A 19,295-nucleotide genomic window follows, 5' to 3' on the forward strand; every position below is an offset into this window, starting at 1 on the left:
GCGCTGGAGATGCCTGAGACACTTTGTAAAATTTGTTAAGTAGCAGGTCCAGCCACCCACTGGGGGTTTTAGGGTGTAATGAACTCGGGCCATGGGCCTTTAAATATTTGTGTAAATGTCGTGGGTGCTTTTACTTTTGCCTTCCGTTTCTTGGACCGATTTCATGCGCTATTCCTTTCTCAAACCTCCCCCCCCCCGCGAGTCAGATGACAGAGGCTCCGGTCCGTGACAAGGAGTTCAAATTTTCAAGAGGAGCGCGCAGGACTTGGGTTCCTCGTAACGTTGAGCGCGAGCGAAACACCCACTGGGCCGGCTGGCGGCAATCCAGCGGAGCCGGTTGGCAAGCAGCCGGTCGTGCGGCTGTTCATTTGATGAATGGCGGGCCGGGTTGATCGACCCGGCAACCTTTGACTTAGTGTATGAAGCGTAAAGGAGCTTTGGCCCCTTGTGCTTGCCAGCCAACAGCCAAAGCTGGATCTGTGGCTTTAGGGTGAAGTGAGGGACCGCGACATCCTAACTTTTATCAGGAATCACCAAGTAAGTCGGCGGGGTGGCGATCGAGCCGGCCAGCCCCCGAGCCCCTTGGTCGAGCGAGTCGGACCAGTGGCCGGGTTCAGTGGTATAGTGATGTAGAAAAACAAGGACACAATAAATTGGTCGACAAAAGGCAGCCCCCGAGTCTCGTTCGGGGACCCCATAGTTTCATGCGTTTACAAAAGGCGATGATACATACACTCATGCGACTAACTGTAAAACGGGCGGAGGAGTTCCGCGTTCCACGGCCGGGTCGTTTCTTCACCGGAGGTGTCCTTCTTGCCCTTCCTTGACTTGCGAGCATCGATGAGGTAGTAGGCGTTGCAGTCGTGTAAGTCCCTGCTCACGATGAATGGGCCCTCCCATGGAGGGGACAGCTTGTGCTGGCCTGCCTGCTCTTGGACGAGTCGGAGGACGAGGTCGCCCTCACGGAACGCGAGGGGCTTGATCTTCTTGCTGTGGTAGTGCCTCAGGCCTTGCTGATAGATGGCCGAGCGACTAAGTGCCAGGAGGCGTGCTTCTTCGAGCAGGTCGACGCCATCTTCACGGGCTTCTCTGGCTTCGGCTTCGGTGTACATCGCGACGCGCGGCGAGTCGAACTCGACGTCGGTCAGGATGACGGCTTCGGCTCCGTAGACGAGGAAGAATAGGGTGAACCCGGTCGACCGATTCAGCATGGTGCGTAGACTCCAGAGAACGGCCGGCAACTCGTCAAGCCAGCTGCCGGGTGAGCGGATGAGTGGCTCGACGAGTCGCGGCTTGACGCCGGACAGGATGAGTCCATTGGCCTGCTCGACCTGCCCGTTGGACTGCGGATGCGCAACGGAGGCCAGGTCGAGCCGGATGCAGGAGACAGAGCAGTATTGCTCAAGCGCGCCCTTGGCGAAGTTGGTGCCATTGTCGGTGATGATGCTGTTCGGCATGCCGTAGCACACCGCTATGTCCTTGATGAACCGGACGATTGTTGGCCCATCCAGCTTCTTGATTGGTCTTGCCTCGATCCACTTGGTGAACTTGTCCACTACCACCAGCAGGTGCGTCATGCCGCCTCGAGCGGTTTTGAAGGGTCCCACCATGTCGAGTCCCCAGACCGCAAAGGGTCCCATCTTGATGAACCGGACGATTGTTGGCCCATCCAGCTTCTTGATTGGTCTTGCCTCGATCCACTTGGTGAACTTGTCCACTACCACCAGCAGGTGCGTCATGCCGCCTCGAGCGGTTTTGAAGGGTCCCACCATGTCGAGTCCCCAGACCGCAAAGGGCCAGGCGATCGGTATGGTGCGGAGTGCTGACGCCGGCTGGTGGCTGTGTTTGCTGAAGCGTTGGCATCCTTCACACTTGAGGATGAGCGACTCGGCATCTTGGAGGGCCATGGGCCAGTAGAAACCATGGCGGAACACCTTGGCCACCAGGGATCATGATGCGGCATGGTGCCCGCACTCGCCCTGGTGTATGTCGAGGAGGATGTCGATGCCCTTTTCCTGCTCGACACAGCGCTGGAACACGCCGGTGGAGTTGCGCTTGACGAGCTCGTTGTTGATGATGCTGTAGGCGGACGCCCGACGCTGTATTTGCCGAACTTCGATCTCGTCCATGGGGATAACCCCGTTCTCCAAAAATTCTAATATCAGGAGGGCCCAAGATGGGGCCGTAACCACGGCGAAGACGGCCACCAGGGTGGGTTCCAAGTCGGCAGCCCCCGAGCCGGGTTGAGCAGCCCCCGGGTCGGGGATGACGATGGCCGGGTCCGGGACGATGGTGGCCGGGTCGAGCTGAGCAGCCCTCGGGCCGGGTTCAGCAGCCCCCGGGCCGGGTTGAGGTGCGGCCGGGTCGTCTAGAACATGGATGGACTCGGAGTCCAGCGATGGTTTGATGGACGGCTTGCACAGGTGCTCGAGGGAGATGACGGACGGGATGGCTTGTCGTGACGAGGCGATCTTGGCGAGCGTTTTGGATGCTTCGTTCTCTGTGCGCGGGATGCGGAGGAACTCGCAGCCCTCGAAGGATCCGGACAACTTTTGGACGAGGAAGCAGTAGCTTGCCATGTTGGAGTAGCGGGCGTCCCACTTGCCGGAGCATTGCTGCACCACCAGGTCCGAGTCGCCGTAGCACAGGATGCGCCGGATGCCGAGTTCCTTGGCAAGCCAGAGGCCATGCACAAGGGCTTTGTACTCCGTGACGTTGTTGGAGGCGGCAAAGTGGATCTGGAGCGCATAGTGGAGTCGGTCGCCCTTCGGGGACGACAGTACGATGCCGGCCCCCAAGCCGAGTCGCATCTTGGACCCGTCGAAGTGCATGCACCAATGCATCGAGTCGGGAGGCGGTGGAAGGTACTGTGTCTTGGTCCAGTCAACGAGGAAGTCGGCCAGGGCTTGAGACTTGATCGTGGTGCGGGGCTCGTAGAGGATTATGTGGCCGGCTAGCTGGATCGCCCACTTGGCGACCCGGCCTGAGGCATCCCGGCACCCGATGATTTCTCCGATAGGCGCCGTGCTGACCACGGTGACAACGTGCTCTCGGAAATACTGCTTCAGCTTCTTGGCGGTGAAGTACACGCCGTAACACATCTTCTGGTAGTGCGGGTAGTTTTGCTTGGAGATGGAGAACACCTCGCTCAAGTAGTAGACTGGGCGCTGGACGACTTGGATCTTACCCTTCTCTGGTCGCTCGACCACCAGCACCGTGCTAACCGCCCGCGAGGTCGCGGCTATGTAGAGCAACAACGGCTCCTCGTCGGTGGGTGCGGCCAGGACTGGTGCGGTGGAGAGCATGCGCTTGAGGTCTTGGAAGGCCTCGTCTGCCTTGCCGTTCCATTGGAATGGGCTCGTCTTCTTCATCAGCTAGTACAGGGGTAGCGCCCTCTCGCCCAGCCGGCTTAGAAACCGACTGACTGAGGCCAAGCATCCAGTGAACTTATGGACATCGCACAGCCGAGCCGGCTTGCGCATGCGCTCGATGGCCTTGATCTTCTCCAGGTTCGCCTCAATGCCGCGCTCCGAGATGAGGAAGCCGAGTAGCTTTCTGGTTGAGACGCCGAAGATGCATTTCTCTGGGTTAAGCTTGACTTTGTACTCGCGGAGGTTGGCGAATATTTCCTTCAAATCGTCGAGGAGCGTGAGGTGCTGCTTGGTCTTCACCATGATGTCGTCCATGTAGACGTGGATATTGCGGCCGAGTTGCGGCAACAGGCAGTTCTGCATGCAGCGTTGGAAGGTGGCGCCGGCGTTCTTCAAGCCGAACGACATGGTGATGTAGCAATACGCCCCAAAGAGCGTGATGAAGGACGTGTTCAGGGCATCGGCCGGGTCCAGCTTGATCTGGTGGTAACCGGAGTAAGCGTCCAGGAAGGACAGGAGCTCGCACCCGGTGGTTGAGTCGATGACTTGGTCGATCCACGGGAGGGCGAACGGATGCTTGGGACAGGCCTTGTTGAGGCTGGTGTAGTCGATACACATGCGCCAGATCTTGTTCTTCTTCAGGATGAGGACTGGGTTGGCCAGCCACTCGGGGTGGAACACTTCCATTATGAAGCCGGCCGCCAAAAGCTTGGCGTCCTCTTCACCAATGGTTCTTCTCTTCTCTTCGGAAAATCGTCGTAGGGGTTGACGGACAGGCTTGGCGTCCTTGTAGACGTGCAGTTTGTGCTCGGCGTACTTCCTCGGGATACCCGGCATGTCCTTGGGGGTCCATGCAAAGATATCCCGATTCTCACGGAGGAAGTCGACGAGCTCGCCTTCCTATTTGCTGTCGAGGCGGGCGCCTACGACAACGTACTTGCTGCAGCTGGGGTCTTCCGGGTTGAGCTTCACTTTCTTGGTCTCCTCGAAGGGCTTGAAGGCAGCCTCGTCGGCGGGGTCTGTGGTCGGGATCGACGCAACGGAGGCCTCGCCTGCTAGGGCTACGATCCAGTCAAGCTGATGTCTCTCCTCGGCAATGACCAGTGACTCGGCCAACTTGGCGCCGTCTCGGGCGCACTCCAGGGACTTGCGGTAATCGCCGGTGATTGTGATCAGGCCCTTGGGACCCAGCATCTTCATCTTCAGATACGCGTAGTGGGGAACCACCATGAACTTGGCGAGCGCGGGCCGGCCCAGCAACGCGTGATACGCGCTGGACTGGTCCACCACCTCAAACCAGATCGGTTCACGTTGGAAGTGGATGCTATCACAAAACAGAACATCGAGCCGGACCCGGTCAATGGGGGGGCAGGAGAGGCCGGGCATGATGCCGTGGAAGATCGTCCGGGTTGGCTCCAGGTCCTCGGCCTTGAGGCCGAGCTTGGTCATCGTGTCGCGGTAGAGGATGTTGATGCTGCCGCCGCCATCGATGAGGACTCGGGAGAATTTGCCTGTGCGCCGCGCGACGATGGTTGGGTTGAGGATGAGGGTGTAGCCACCCGGACTCGGCATGGCCGCCGGGTGATCCTCCCGAGTCCAGGTGACCGGGCGATCCGACCAATGCATGAACTCCAGCTTGGCCGAGACAATGGTGTTCACCTCCTATCAAAGGAGGCGCTCGCTGCGCTTGTCGTCACCGAGGCTGGTGAAGATGATGTAGGCCGCGTTCTGGTCCGGGCAGGCGTCGTCGCGCATCGCGCCGCCAGCTGGAGGCGGCGGTGGAGTTGGAGGCGGCTGCCAGCGCCTGGAGCCGGAGCCGGAGGAGGCGGGACGTCGCCCCTCATGATGCGCTTGGTGATGGCGCACTGCCGAAGCGTGTGCGTGGAGGGCCTTGCGCCGCTGTGGTGCTTGCAGGGGGCGTCGAGCATACGCCGCCGGGTCCGCCGCGGGCTCGGCGGCCGCGATGAGCCGGTTGTCGTGACGCTGCGCAGGTTGGTCGGCCTTGCGCTTGTTGTTCTGATTATGCTGCTGCCGGCTGCTTTCGCCGGCCGGCTTCGGAGGGGGAACCAGCTTCACCTTGCCGGCTTCATCCAGCACCACCTGGATCTTCATGGCAGAGTCGGCGTTGGCGTACTTGTCCGCCGTCACCATGAGCGCGGCCATGGTGGCCGGCTCGGAGCGTAAGAGCTTGTGCTTGAGGAGGGTGCCGTCTCGGCACCCGCTGACGAAGTACTGGATCGCCTGGACTTCATGGACGCCCTCGCCGCTGTTCCAGAGCTCGGTCCAGCGTGCGAGGTACTCGCGACCGGTCTCCGCAGGCCCTTGCACGCACATGGCGAGCTGGCTAGGGCGACCGGGCCGCTTGTAGGTCCCTGTGAAGTTGCGGATGAAGGCTTCCTCGAAGTCCACCCACGTGTTGATGCTGCCAGTCAGCAGGCTGTTCAACCACGTGCGGGCAGACCCTTGGAGCATGAGTGGTGCGTAGCGCACGACAAGATAACGACTGGCACCGGTGATGCCAATGGCCGTGGTGTAGTCGGTGAGCCAGTCTTCTGGCTTCACGGTCCCTTTGTACTTGGGGGTGTCGCGGGGGAGCATGAACCCTTTGGGAAAGGGCTCCTCCCAGATGCCTGGGCCGAAGCACGCCGGCCCGATAGCACCGCTCTCCTCCACCTCCAGGGAGCAAGCGAGCTGATCGAGGCGGTGGCGAGCATCGGCGTCGTCGATGGTGCACGGGCCGAGTCGACTTGCGGCCAGGCCACGGGTGGCCGGGTCAGTTGGAGCCGGACGCCGGCCATGCTGGCCGGGTCTGCGCTGGATCTCTGGGACGGGCTCGTCGCCCAGTCCGCTGGTGGCCGTAGCGGCCGGATCACGCCGAGTCCGGACTCGGCCGGAGTGCGCCTCGTCGGGTGGCGAGGAAGCGGTGTGCAGGAGTTCACCGGGCCCGCCAAGGCGGCCGGATCCGGATCCCGCTGGCTTAGCGAGCTGGTTGAGGCAGTCCTGCTGGGTGTTGGCAGCGCAAGGAGTTCGCGCATCCCCCCGATGCGCTCTTTCAGCTCCTCGCCCGTGAGCTCGTCCAGGCTGGCTGCGGCTGCCAGGGCAGCGCGCATGTTCTTAGCAGGAGTCTCGTAGACGCTTGGGACGGTGCCGAGGGCCCGGCCGATCGCGCCACCCCGGGCACGCACGTCGGCGACCCGGCTTGGCTCGGCTGCGGCGGGCGTGAACCCATAGGCGGCGTTGCGCTCCAGCTGAGCGGCATCCAGGCGACGCTGAGTGGCGGCGAGCGTCTCAAACAGGTCTAGCATCTGCTGGCGTCTTTCCTCGACCTGGGTTCGGGCCTCGACAACGTTGGTGGCGTCGACATCGGTGCCGATGGGGATGCGGAGGCTCTGCATCGCGGCGCACAGCGGATCGGACAGCTTGGCCCGTTCCGCTACGGCCCTGGCTTCGGCGGCCTTCCTCATCTTGCTCGACGAGGAGGAGGCGCCTTCGCCGGTGACGAAGACCTCCACATGGACATCCATTGCCCCGACGGAAACGCCGCCGTCGAGGGAGAGGGGAGAGTCGGAGTAGCTGATCACCTCGCTGGGGTACTCGTCGGCCGCGAACGCATCGGTGATGCGCAGCGCGGTGAAGGAGGCGGCAAGCGCGCCGACGACGTCGTCCGCCAGCATGATGGACTCACCGGTGTAGGAGAGGGAACCCGTCTAAAGCATGCCCCCGGCCAGCTCCTTGAGCTGCCCCACGGTGGGCGCCAACTGTCGTGGTGGGTGCACGGCAGATGCCAAGGGATGGCTAAAGAGAGGAGGAGGCTCAAGGGCGCTGGTGGAGTCCAGAGGCGAGGTTGGCATGAGCGGGCGCCGGACGCCGGACATACCTAGGTTTGGGGCTCTCCGGAGAGATAATACCCCTAGTCCTGCCGAGTGTAGTTGGATGATCGATAGTACAATGTCGCTCCTGGAGCTGTATGGAGGGGGAAGGAAGCTGGCCAAGGCTTGGGCTGCTCCTTCCCCCCGGTGTTGCTGTTTGGTGTCTAGTCCTATGCTTACTTGCTTTTCTCTTGTATGCGTTCTCTGCTTTCTGCTCTCCTACCCGATCGCGGGCTTCTGGGGGGGTTTTATAGACCAACCCCCCAGGGGTACAATGGTAATGTTACAGGTCGGTGGGTCCGTATTGTCGGTGTCCGGGGACCCGGGCTGGGTCCTGCTGAGGTCTTGTGGTTCACCGGGTTCCCCTAGGTGCACGCCCCGCATGCCTAGGGGAACTGTGCGCCGTCTTATCGATAGTCAGGGCGTGGCCGAGTCGAGTCGTGTACAATGCTCTCCGGCAGGCTGCCGCTTGCTGTCGTCCGTGGTGAGGGCGGGAGCACTGTAGCCACGCCGGCCCTGGTTAGCGGGTAGGTGAGGGGCACTGCTGCCACGCTCCGGCTGACCAGGGGCATGGGCGGGGCACTATTTGCTCGGTCATCGCTGATTGAAGACTTGTCCCATCGTACGGTCTGGATGGGAGCTGACCCGTGGCCGGATTGCGGAGCACGCCACGGGTGGTGCTGGCTTGTTGAGGAAGCCTTGGTCGTGCCGAGTTCGGCTGTCTTGCGCTAGTCGTTGGGGCCGAGTCGACGTGTCTTGCCGGGTCGGCGAGTTCGGCCGGGTCGCGGGACCTGGCCGGGTCGAGCGACCCGGCTAAGCGCGAGCCGGTATTGAGGGGCGGTGCCAGCCCTGTTGTTTTTGAAGAGGATCCGGGTTCCGTTGCCTGCCCGGGGTCCACCACCCCCGACACTTAGCCTTCCCGCTAGATGGGAGGAGGGTTCCCCCTCTGGTCCATGGCATCCATGGCGGCGGAGGGGCGAGAGCCCCTCCGAGATTGGATCTGTCTCTCTGTTCTCTTATGTTTTGCATTTCCCCAGATCTGGCCGAAAACTATTTCTTATATTTCAGGAGATCTGTAACTCCGATTATGCTGAGATTTTAACACGTTTTTTCTCGGATATAAGCTTCCTTGCGCACGAAGTAGAGCCCCAACCGACGTACGAGGTGATCACAACCCACCACCATGCACTGGAGCCTGGGGCGCGCCCTAGTGTTTCTTGGGCACTGTGGGCCTTCGTTTGCATTGATTACAAGTTCCAAAAATCACATATATTCCAAAATAATTCTCCATAAATTTTTATCGCGTTTGGACTTCATTTGATATGGATTTTGAACATGTAACAGACATGAACTGGCACTGGGCACTGGATCAATAGCTTAGTCCAATAAATCATATAAAAAGTTGCCAAAAATATGTGGAAATTGTATATTATTGGCATGAAACAATAAAAAATTATAGATACGACGGAGACATATCAGCATCCCCAAGATTAATTCCTGCTCGTCCTTGAGTAGGTAAATGATAAAAAAGATAATTTTTGATGTGAAATGCTACATAGCATAATCTTCATCATATATCTAGTCATGGCATGAATATTAAGACATAAGTGATTCAAATCAATAGTCTATAATTTGACATAAAGACATCAATACTCGGGCATCCCAACAAACAATCATGTCTTTCAAAATATCAATGCTAAAGAACATTATCCCTAAAAAATCATATAGTCTTGTCATGCTCTGTCTTCCTAACACAAAGTATAAATCATGTACTACCCTGGTGTCAGCCAAGCAATTGGTTCATACTTTTTAACGCGCTTCAACATTTTCAACCCACATGCAATACATGAGCGCAAGCCTTGGATATAGCACTACGGGTGGAATAGAATATGATGGTAGGGTAATATAAAGAAGACAAAAAGTAAGAAAGTCTCACATCGACGCAGCTAGCCAACATGCTATGGAGATGCCTATCAATTGATATCAACATGAGGAGTAGGGATTGCCATGCAACGAATGCACTAAGAGCTATAAGTGTATGAGAGCTCAACATGAAAACTAAATGGGTGTGCATCTAATTGTATAATGAAAAATTCCCACTAGTATATGAAAGTGACAACATAGGAGACTCTCCATATGAAAAACATGGTGCTACTTTGAAGCACAAGTTGGAAATAGCATGCCCCTTCTCTCTTTGTTTTTTTCTTTTTCTTTCTTTCTTTCTCTTTCTTTTACTTTTTCTTCCTTTTCTTCTTTTCTTCTTTTTTTTCTTTTTTTTCTTTTCTCTCTCTCTTTGTCCGGAGTCTCATCCCGCCTTGTGGGGGGATCATAGTCTCCATCATCCTTTCCTCACTAGGACATGCTCTAATAATGAAAAATGATGGTCATCTGTAACGACCCGAGACCGACACTCCAGAAGCCTTCCATATATTTCGTGATTGCCGTGTGTTTTATTTGCTTGTTGCAATGCATCATGTCCTCATGCCATCGTATCCATTTTTCTGCAACTCAAATAAATAAATTGCATGGATATTTGGTCCATTTAAATCGAGGGAAATTCACATGGTGCAGTTCTCTTTAAAACATACCAAAGCCTCCCAATATTATTAGGGAGCTATAACAAAATATTCCATTAGTTTGGAATTAACTGCAACTCACTTGCAATTTAATTATCATGCCTTTTGCTTCATGTTTGTTCTCCAAACTTTCTTCATAATTCTTTCTCCATTTATCGAGGCTCCTCCTAAATTCTCAACATTTTTGGACCTACCGAATACCCCCTTCTTTATCACACTCATTCGAATTAAATTCAAATGAGGTTGAATTCAACTTCCGGCCCATGCTTAGTTTCTATTTTTCTTGGATCAAGCTCATTTTCATGAGTCCGGGAAAATTACCCGCATGCGCAAATTCTTTCCCTAACCCTGTTTCTTTTTCTTCTCTCTAATTCTTTTCTGCTAAAGGATATGAGGGAAGGAGAGAGAGAGAGAGAGCCTAGCCAGGCATCTTGGGCCTAACCAACCAGGCCGGCCCAACCATCCCCTGCAGCTCACCTAAACCCTCTATAACCCTAGCCCGATCGAACCCCCTCTCGCTCCCCTGCTCGATCCATCCAGCGCTGCCACTCACGCACACACACAGCCAGAGACAGAGAGGTGTGCACGCCTCGCGCCCGATCTTCTCTGCCCGCCGGCGACCCCTGCTGTCCGGCGAGCCTCTGTTGCCCCGCCTCCTACTTCCCCGCGTCGCTTGCTTACTCGCCATGGCCGCTCGAGCGTGCACCTGCAGCCAAGACACCTCCGCTGCAGCACCCTCTGCTTCTTCTGCTGTAGACCGCCACCACCATGCAAACCTCCCTTCGCCGCTATGTCTCCTCTGCCTCGTCCTTTGTCTTCCTTCCTCGAGTGCCGCCCAATCTTCTTCTCTCCTCTACCTTCGTTCCTCCTCCGGCCAGCCTCCCGCACTTCGCCATGGGTGCAGACAAACCTGATCTCCCTGTTACCTGTGTCGTCTACGTGCTGCTGTTAGCTGCTTTGGCCTTCCTGATCAAACCTTGCCGCTACCATGGCCTCTCACTTGTAGTCCCTCGCCAAGCTTGTTCGTGCTGCTGCCCCGCTGCCCCTTTCATCAATGCCAAGACCATCTAATCGAGGGACGCAAGACCGCCTCTGTGGAATCCTTTCTCCAAGTACCACGACCGGCAAAAACCAAGACCGAGACCTCCTCAAACATGAGCATTTTTGGGATCGCCAAGACCACCTCAAGTTCGACTACGTTTTGCTGCCCTGACCGAGACCGGCAAGTACCACTACGACCATCCCTCGCCAAGACTGACCCCAAAGGGTTCGGGTTCGTCAAGTTCACCTACATCGACTATGAACGGTGATGACCCCGAACATCTACGAAATTTGTACGACTACGAAACGTGAACCACTACTTCCACTACCATCGTCGTGTACGACTACATCCCGCGACGACTACATCCCGTGACGACTCATGAATAACTACATCCCATCAAACCCGAACCGTCCTGAATGCACGCTTCAAAGGTATAACCGCGAGATGACCGCCCATGGACTGAATGCATGTGTTGTATGAGATGCTCGTGTTTGCATCGTGTCCGAATTGTCGCTGGTTTCCATGCCACCAACATGTGGGACACCAGGTTATCAGGATCACTCCCGTCACTTTTGCACGCTCACACCCACATTTCTTTTGCACATACATCTCCATTGAGTTGTCGGATATCCAATACATTGCCATGGCATCGTTTCCGTTTTCATCGCTAAGGGAGTCCTGGATTAGGGGGTCCTCGGACAGCCGGACTATATGCTTATGCCAGACTGTTGGACTATGAAGATACAAGATTGAAGACTTCGTCCCATGTCTGGGTGGGACTCTCCTTTGCATGGAAGGCAAGCTTGGGAATTCAGATATGTAGATTTCCTTCTCTATAACCAACTCTGTGTAACCCTAGCCCCCTCCGATGTCTATATAAACCGGAGGGTTTAGTCCGTAGGACAACAACAATCATAATCATAGGCTACCTTCTAGGGTTAGCCTCTACGATCTCATGGTAGATCAACTCTTGTAATACTCATATCATCAAGATCAATCAAGCAGGAAGTAGGGTATTACCTCCATAGAGAGGGCCCGAACCTGGGTAAACATCGTGTCCCCCGCCTCCTGTTACCATTAGCCTTAGACGCACAGTTCGGGACCCACTACCCGAGATCCGCCGGTTTTGACACCGACATTGGTGCTTTCATTGAGAGTTCCACTGTGTCGTCACCATAAGGCTCGATGACTCCTTCAATCGTCTACAGCGATGCGATCCAGGGTGAGGTTTTCCTCCCCGGACAGATCTTCGTATTTGGCGGCTTTGCACTGCGGGCCAACTCACTTGGCCATCTGGAGAAGATCGATAGCTACGCCCCTGGCCTTCAGGTTAGGTTTGGAAGCTTGAACTACACTGCCGACATCTGTGGAGACTTGATCTTCGATGGATTCGAGCCCATTATAGGTGCGCCCAACAGTCGCGATGAGCACGACTTAGATTTGTCGTCGGACGCTGTTCAGGAGATCACACCTGCAGCTGCCCTGGCTTTAAATCTGGAGCAGATCGTGCCATCCGAGGACGGGTGGATGGACCCCGCCATGGAGGCCGCATACTCAGCGGCGATAAAGCCGAACACAGATCTCGCTTCCAAGGAGGTCTGTGTCTTCGGACCCTCGGACTCGTCTCCGGCCAGGGGCTCCGAACCACACGCATCCGTGCCCATCAAAACTGACTGGGCACCGATCATGGAGTTTAGCTCCACGGATATCTTTCAGCACTCTCCCTTGGGAGATGTTCTAAGCTCATTAAAATCTCTCTCCCTGTCAGGAGACTCTTGGCCGAGCTATGTCCGGCTTGAGTGGGAAGCGGACGACGAAGAAATTTGTTACCCACCCACCACCCACTTAATAGCCACTGTCGACAACTTAACCGACATGCTTGGTTTCGACTCCGAAGACATCGACGGTATTGACGATGATGCTGGAGAAGAACAGGAACCACTGCCAGCAGGGCACTGGACAGCCACCTCATCATATGATATATATGGTGGACACACCCAAAGAAAGCAATGTCGATGGGGCAACGAAGGATAATCCCCTTGAGAAGCAATCTAAGCGCCGACGTCAGTGGCGCCGCTATAAGCCCCGCCATAGAAAATATAGCAATACCGGCACAAGAGACAATAGCACTCCGGATGATGCCAAAGACAAAAACAATCCCGCGCAGCCAAGCTTCGAGCAAGCCAGACGGGAGGATGGGCAAGCTAGCCCCGATGAACAGGCAATGGATGGAGACTCGGAGGATGACAATTACATGCCCCTCTCCGAAGACGAGGTGAGCCTCGGTGACGAAGAGTTTATCATGCCTGAGGATCTCGTCGAGCAGGAGCGCTTCAAGCGCCAGCTTATAGCCACTGCAAAGAGCCTGAAGAAAAAACAACAGCAACTTCAAGCTGACCAAGATCTGCTAACTATAGATGGACTGAGGTCCTGGCAGCCGAGGAATACGTACTCGAGCGCCCAACTAAAAGTTACCCGAGGCGCAAGTTGTTACCTCAATTCGAGGATGAGGCACTAGAGCCTATACTACCAGCGCAGAATGCGGCTGACCGGCCACCCCATGGCTGAGACAAAGCAGCATATCAGCCGAACACCAGCCCGCACCCCGTCGCCAAACAAATAAAAACACGAAGGCCTAGAGCTACACGCATGACCTGCGAGACGAATTGAAAAACAAAGCAGGACAGTCAAGATCGATCTATGGATTGCGGGGGCGCACCCCAACACGTGACGATGACCGCCACGCCGGATATACTAAATACAAATCCGTCCGGGCCGAATACAGCAGACCAGACTCGTTGGAACTGCGTTGCGACGTAGCCCGGCATAGAGGTGCTGTGCACCCCCTATGCTTCACTGACAAACTAATGGAGCATGAGTTCCCAGAAGGGTTTAAACCCGTGAACATCGAACCATATGATGAAACAACAGACCCCGCGGTATGGATCAAAGATTTCCTTCTCCATATTCATATGGCCCGCGACGATGATCTGCATGCCATCAAGTACCTCCCACTAAAACTCAAGGGACTGGCTCGGCATTGGCTGAATAATCTGCCGGCAAACTCCATTGGCAGTTGGGAGAACCTGGAAGACACATTCCTTGACAACTTCCAGGGCACTTATGTGTGACCACCAGACGCTGATGACTTAAGTCACATAACCCAACAGCCTTGAGAGTCAGCCAGGAAATTAAAGACTCAATTCTTAACTAAAAAGAACCAAATTGTCGACTGTCCGGATGCCGAAGCCCTAGCGGCCTTTAAGCACAACATCTGTGACGAGTGGCTTGCCCGACACCTTGGCCAAGAGAAGCCAAAAGCCATGGCAGCCCTTATGACACTCATGACCCGCTTCTGTGCTGGCGAGGACAGCTGGCTGGCTCGTAGCAACATCGTCTCAAGCAAGCTTGGGACTTTTGAACCAAGAGATAACAACGGCAAGCCCAGAGGCAGCAAACACAAGCGTCGTAATAATGGAGACAACACCGAAGACACGATCGTCAATGTCGGATTCAGCGGCTCTACTACTGGTCAAAGGAAGAAACAATTCAAAAGAAACAGTCTGGGCACGTCCAGTTTGGACCGTATACTCGACCGTCCATGCCAAATTCATGGCACCCCAGGAACACCAGCCAATCATACCAACAGAGAATGCTAGGTCTTCAAACAAGCTGGCAGGTCAGGTGCCGAAAACAAGGAGAAGGGGTCGCAAAGCAATGACGATGACGAGTAGCCCTGACCATCGAACACAGGAGGGCAAAAGAAGTTTCCCTCGTAAATCAAAACAGTGAACATGATAAACGCCACCCATATTCTCAAGCGGGAGCGGAGGTGCACACTTAGGGATGTCGATGCAACAGAGCCAATCGCCCCAAATATAATCTATGGTCATCCGGCCCGATCACCTTCGACCGTATGGATCGTCCGGCCAATGCCAGTCAGGGCAATTCAGCCGCACTAGTCCTTGACCCAATAATTGATGGATTCCACCTCACACGAGTCCTGATGGATGGAGGCAGCAGTCTGAACCTGTTGTATCAGGACACAGTGTGGAAGATGGGTATCGATCCTTCAATGATCAAACCCACTAAAACCACCTTTAAAGGTGTTATACCAGGTGTGGAGGCCCGCTATACATGCTCCATCACTTTGGAGGTAGTCTTTGGACCATCGGATAACTACCGCAACAAAGAGTTAATCTTTGACATCGTCCCTTTTCGCAGCAACTATCACACATTGCTCGGACGAACCGCGTTTGCTCGATTCAACGCGGTGCCACATCATGCTTACCTTAAGCTCAAGATGCCCGGTCCGCGGGGCATCATAACAGTTAGTGGCAAGGGCCTACGCTCCCTCCGTTCCAAAGAGTACACCACCGCCTTAACAGTAGAAGCACAGAGTGGCATCTTTCAGTCGAACCTTGAGTCGACAGCCAAGGTTCCGGACACCATCAAACGAGTCCGAACTACTTCGCGGCAGGATAGCCTGGCTCGTCAAGAGCTCAATTAAACACTCCGGCAGTAGATGGAGGCAAAGCTAGGATAGGCCACATAATGCAGCTTAAACCACTCTGTGGCACACAAACGTTTTTTGCAGTTTCTTTGCTGGTCCACTCTTGTGTAGGCCAGGACTGGCGACATGGCGACCAGCCCCATGAACGGACGAATATACCAAGAACAGAAACAGCTCGAACGCGTAAGGGAATCCTTAGATATCCCCCTCGATGAACATTCGATTACAATCCGGATCCGCACACAGCCTCCCCTGCTTGGTCTCAGCAGGTTCCGAAGTCATATTTCTTTTTATCGCATTACCTGTACTCGTACGCATCGACGTATTATTCAATTACAACATGCGGCTTTATATGACGCTCATTTGCTATTGTTTCTTATTGACACTCTTTGTCAAATGGCATCCGTACACTACGATATGCCTTAACATGCCAGGGGCCTCGTTGTACCCATAATACGGCAATAAAGTCCGGACACCTTCACGGTCGTTCGACAACCTAAACTTATAACATTATATGCATCGGCTCCGAATCATGTCTTGGGTTAATAGTTGGGTTGCCCGGCTCCTGTGCTTGCTACCCTATGTTCCGCTATATCGGCTAGGGTAGTAAAGGGAGAACTACTGCGATTGTGTCCCGGTTCTTCCGGTCGAGCGCCTCAGTAGAGAAAGACGAAAGCTGACTGTCATGATACGACGAGAGCTGGTCAGCTGTTCAAGAGGTTACAAAATCTTTAAGGATTTCTTCCGCACTATGCGATAACTAATGCAGTGTGCGATGGATCAGCTTTCTCTTCTGATCAGGTGCTTATAGAGCCCCTAGTGCGGTCTTGCAAACACCAGGGGCTGCGCCTACCTTTCTTTTGTCAAACTCCTATGGCTAAGTGAGGGTGATAAAGCCTTATAGTCTGATTGCTTGGTTCGTTGCACTGAACACCTCCTTCAAGGACCTAAAACTGAGGTAAAGAGTGCTCAGGTTCATCCCGAACACCCCCGTATTTCCTACGTGTGGGGGCAGAAGCCGACGACTGGCCAACTCTCAGGGTTAATATATAAAATGGCCGCACAGGAGGTAACATTTCCAAAATAACAGGCATTATATCATTTAAATGACCTTGTTCAAACATTACATAGGACACCATGAATGTATTCATGGGAATATAATGTCCTTGGCACATTGCTCCGCTACAAGACGGGATCCTTTCAGGACACTATCATAATATAACTCGGGCTTGCGGTGCTCCTTCCCCTCAGGCGGTCTTTCGGTCATCAGCTTTTCAGCATCCATCTTCACCCAGTGCACCTTTGCGCGGGCGAAGGCCATCCGCACACCTTCCATATAGACCGACCGCTTGATGACTTCATGTCGAGGGCAGGCACTAACAAGCCACTTCACGAGCCCGAAGTAGCTGCTGGGAATCGGCTCGGCAGACCATAGCCGGATAATTAAATCCTTCATGGCTAGTTCGGCCGCCTTATGCAGTTCAATCAGCTGCTTCAGTTGATCGGAAAAGGGCAATGGATACTCTGGCGCCAGATACTCCTTTCTTCGGCTCGGTAGAATTGTGCGGCATCAAATACGCTGCCTGGCGGCTCCGCAAATACCCCTGTAGAAATCCGAATTCAAATTAGTAACATGATTTTATCCATTCAAATATTTGCTTTGCATAAAAAAAGCCTTACCCGCCGCGATCTTCCTCGCCTCTTGGATTTCCTGCAGGGCGCCTTGGGCTTCCCCCCGGGCATCGCGTGCGGCTTGACGAGCCTAGGTGAGTTTGGATTCTTTCTCCGTTAAACTCTTCTCCAAGGTCTCGCATTTCTTCATGGCCTCTTGGAGCTCTTGCTCAGCTTCAATAACCCTGGCCTCATGCTTTTCATGAAGAGCCTACTCGGCGGCTGCCTTCTTCTCGGCCTCGGCCACAACCTTCTTAAGAGCCTCGACTTCGGCCGTCGCCCCTAGAGCACATCATGAAAATATTTTCATCATACTCAATTATTCATTCGTGTTGTATGCGAACAAGATTTATTGCATACCTTGGTTATCCTCCAACTGCTTTTTCAATTGGCCAAGTTCTTCTTCAGCCCGCTCCAGACTCTGCTTCAGTCCAGAGACTTCCGCTGTATGAGAGGCGGTAGTCGCTACAGACGCCTGCTTACAAAAAAAGAGGGAGAGGTGCCATAAGGTGAGTCTCCTACGATTATGTATTTGATCCTCTGTCCGGTTCTTTCTTTCGAACACCGAATAGTGTATCAGGGGCTACTACCTATACTATAACACTCTTTGAAACCTCACAACATACCTCAAAGCCCGTTATAAGGCTGATGCAGGCTTCGTTCAGCCTGCTCTCTGCGGACTGAATCTTCTCAATCACCGCACCCATAAGGGCACGGTGTTCTTCAATGATGGAGGCGCTCTTCAACATCGCTGATAAGGTATCTGGCACCTCTGGTTGGGCAGAGGTTGCCGGTGGAACAAGCGCACCCCCTCCTGTCGAGGGAGGCTGCCTGCCTGGTTCCGGAGCCGTATCGGTGTCCAGAATTGTGTCCGGCTGGGGGCCGAATTCAAGATAGCCTCTGCTGTCGGTGTCCATGGGAGCCTTGTCTCCCGTGTGTCCGATCACCAAAGTCTGACCCCCTGGCGCCGCCTTGACGGTATTTTCCCCCCTCCTTGGCCTGGGTCCCTCTGGGACGATGCCTCGGTGTTGTTCACATGTTTTTGGGAAGGGTCCTTGGGGTGTGTCCAACTGTCCATAGCATCCGAGCCCAGTAAATCCTCCGATGAGGATTGTTTGGCGCGGGACCTCGCCGACTTCAAAAAAGTGTTGCTCAATGATTAAACGTCATACAATAGTGAGTCTGGATGCACAAACGCGTCCGGATTTTATATACTCACGATTTCACCAGGGGCTGGACCCTGGGATCCAACTCCGGGATACTATCGGCAGCAATGGCGGATTTCTCCGGAAGGGGAGTTTTTCCCTTCTTAGGCGACCCAGCCTCCAATTGTGCGGAGGCCGTCCTTTTCTTTCTTCCCCTCGCTGGGGGGATTGGTTTTCCTCCTCTTCCTTGTCCTCTCTGGAGGAAGAGCGGGCATCAGAGTCTTCGGATATTGTGTCCGGAATGCCTCGGCGACGAAGGCCGCTCCTGGTCTCTTTGGCCTCCTTCTCGGCTTTCTTCTTCGGCGCCTTATAAGGCTCCAGGACCAGCATCTTCGTTAGAAGTGGACCGACTGGTTCTTCTGGTAGTGGGGCCAGACAGTAGATCCACCCCGCCTTCTTTGTCCAGCCCTGGGAGGGTTGTGGAAAAACACATTAAGCATTTCTCTCGGATTATGCACATAAAGCGTATGACTTTCCAACATACGAAAACTTACTGAACTCGCGGGTCGGGACAGTTGGTGTTGGGGAACGTAGTAATTTCAAAAAAATTCCTACGCACACGCAAGATCATGGTGATGCATAGCAACGAGAGGGGAGAGTGTGTCCACGTACCCTCGTAGACTGAAAGCGGAAGCGTTAGCACAACGCGGTTGATGTAGTCGTACGTCTTCATGATCCGGCCGATCAAGCACCGAACGCACGGAACCTTCGAGTTTAGCACATGTTCAGCTCGATGACATCCCTCGAACTCCGATCCAGCCGAGCTTTGAGGGAGAGTTCCATCAGCACAACGGCATGGTGACGATGATGATGTTCTACCGATGCAGGGCTTCGCCTAAGCACCGCTACGATATTATCGAGGTGGATAATGGTGGAGGGGGGCACCGCACACGGCTAAGAGATCTCAAGGATCAATTGTTGTGTCTCTAGGGGGTGCCTCCCTCCCCATATATAAAGGAGTGGAGGAGGGGGAGGGGGCCGGCCACCCTTGGCGCGCCCCATGAGGAGTCCTACTCCCACCGGGAGTAGGACTCCCCCCTTCCTTGTT

The sequence above is a fragment of the Triticum aestivum genome, chromosome 1B (genome assembly GCF_018294505.1).
Source record: "Triticum aestivum cultivar Chinese Spring chromosome 1B, IWGSC CS RefSeq v2.1, whole genome shotgun sequence".
NCBI lineage: Eukaryota > Viridiplantae > Streptophyta > Magnoliopsida > Poales > Poaceae > Triticum > Triticum aestivum.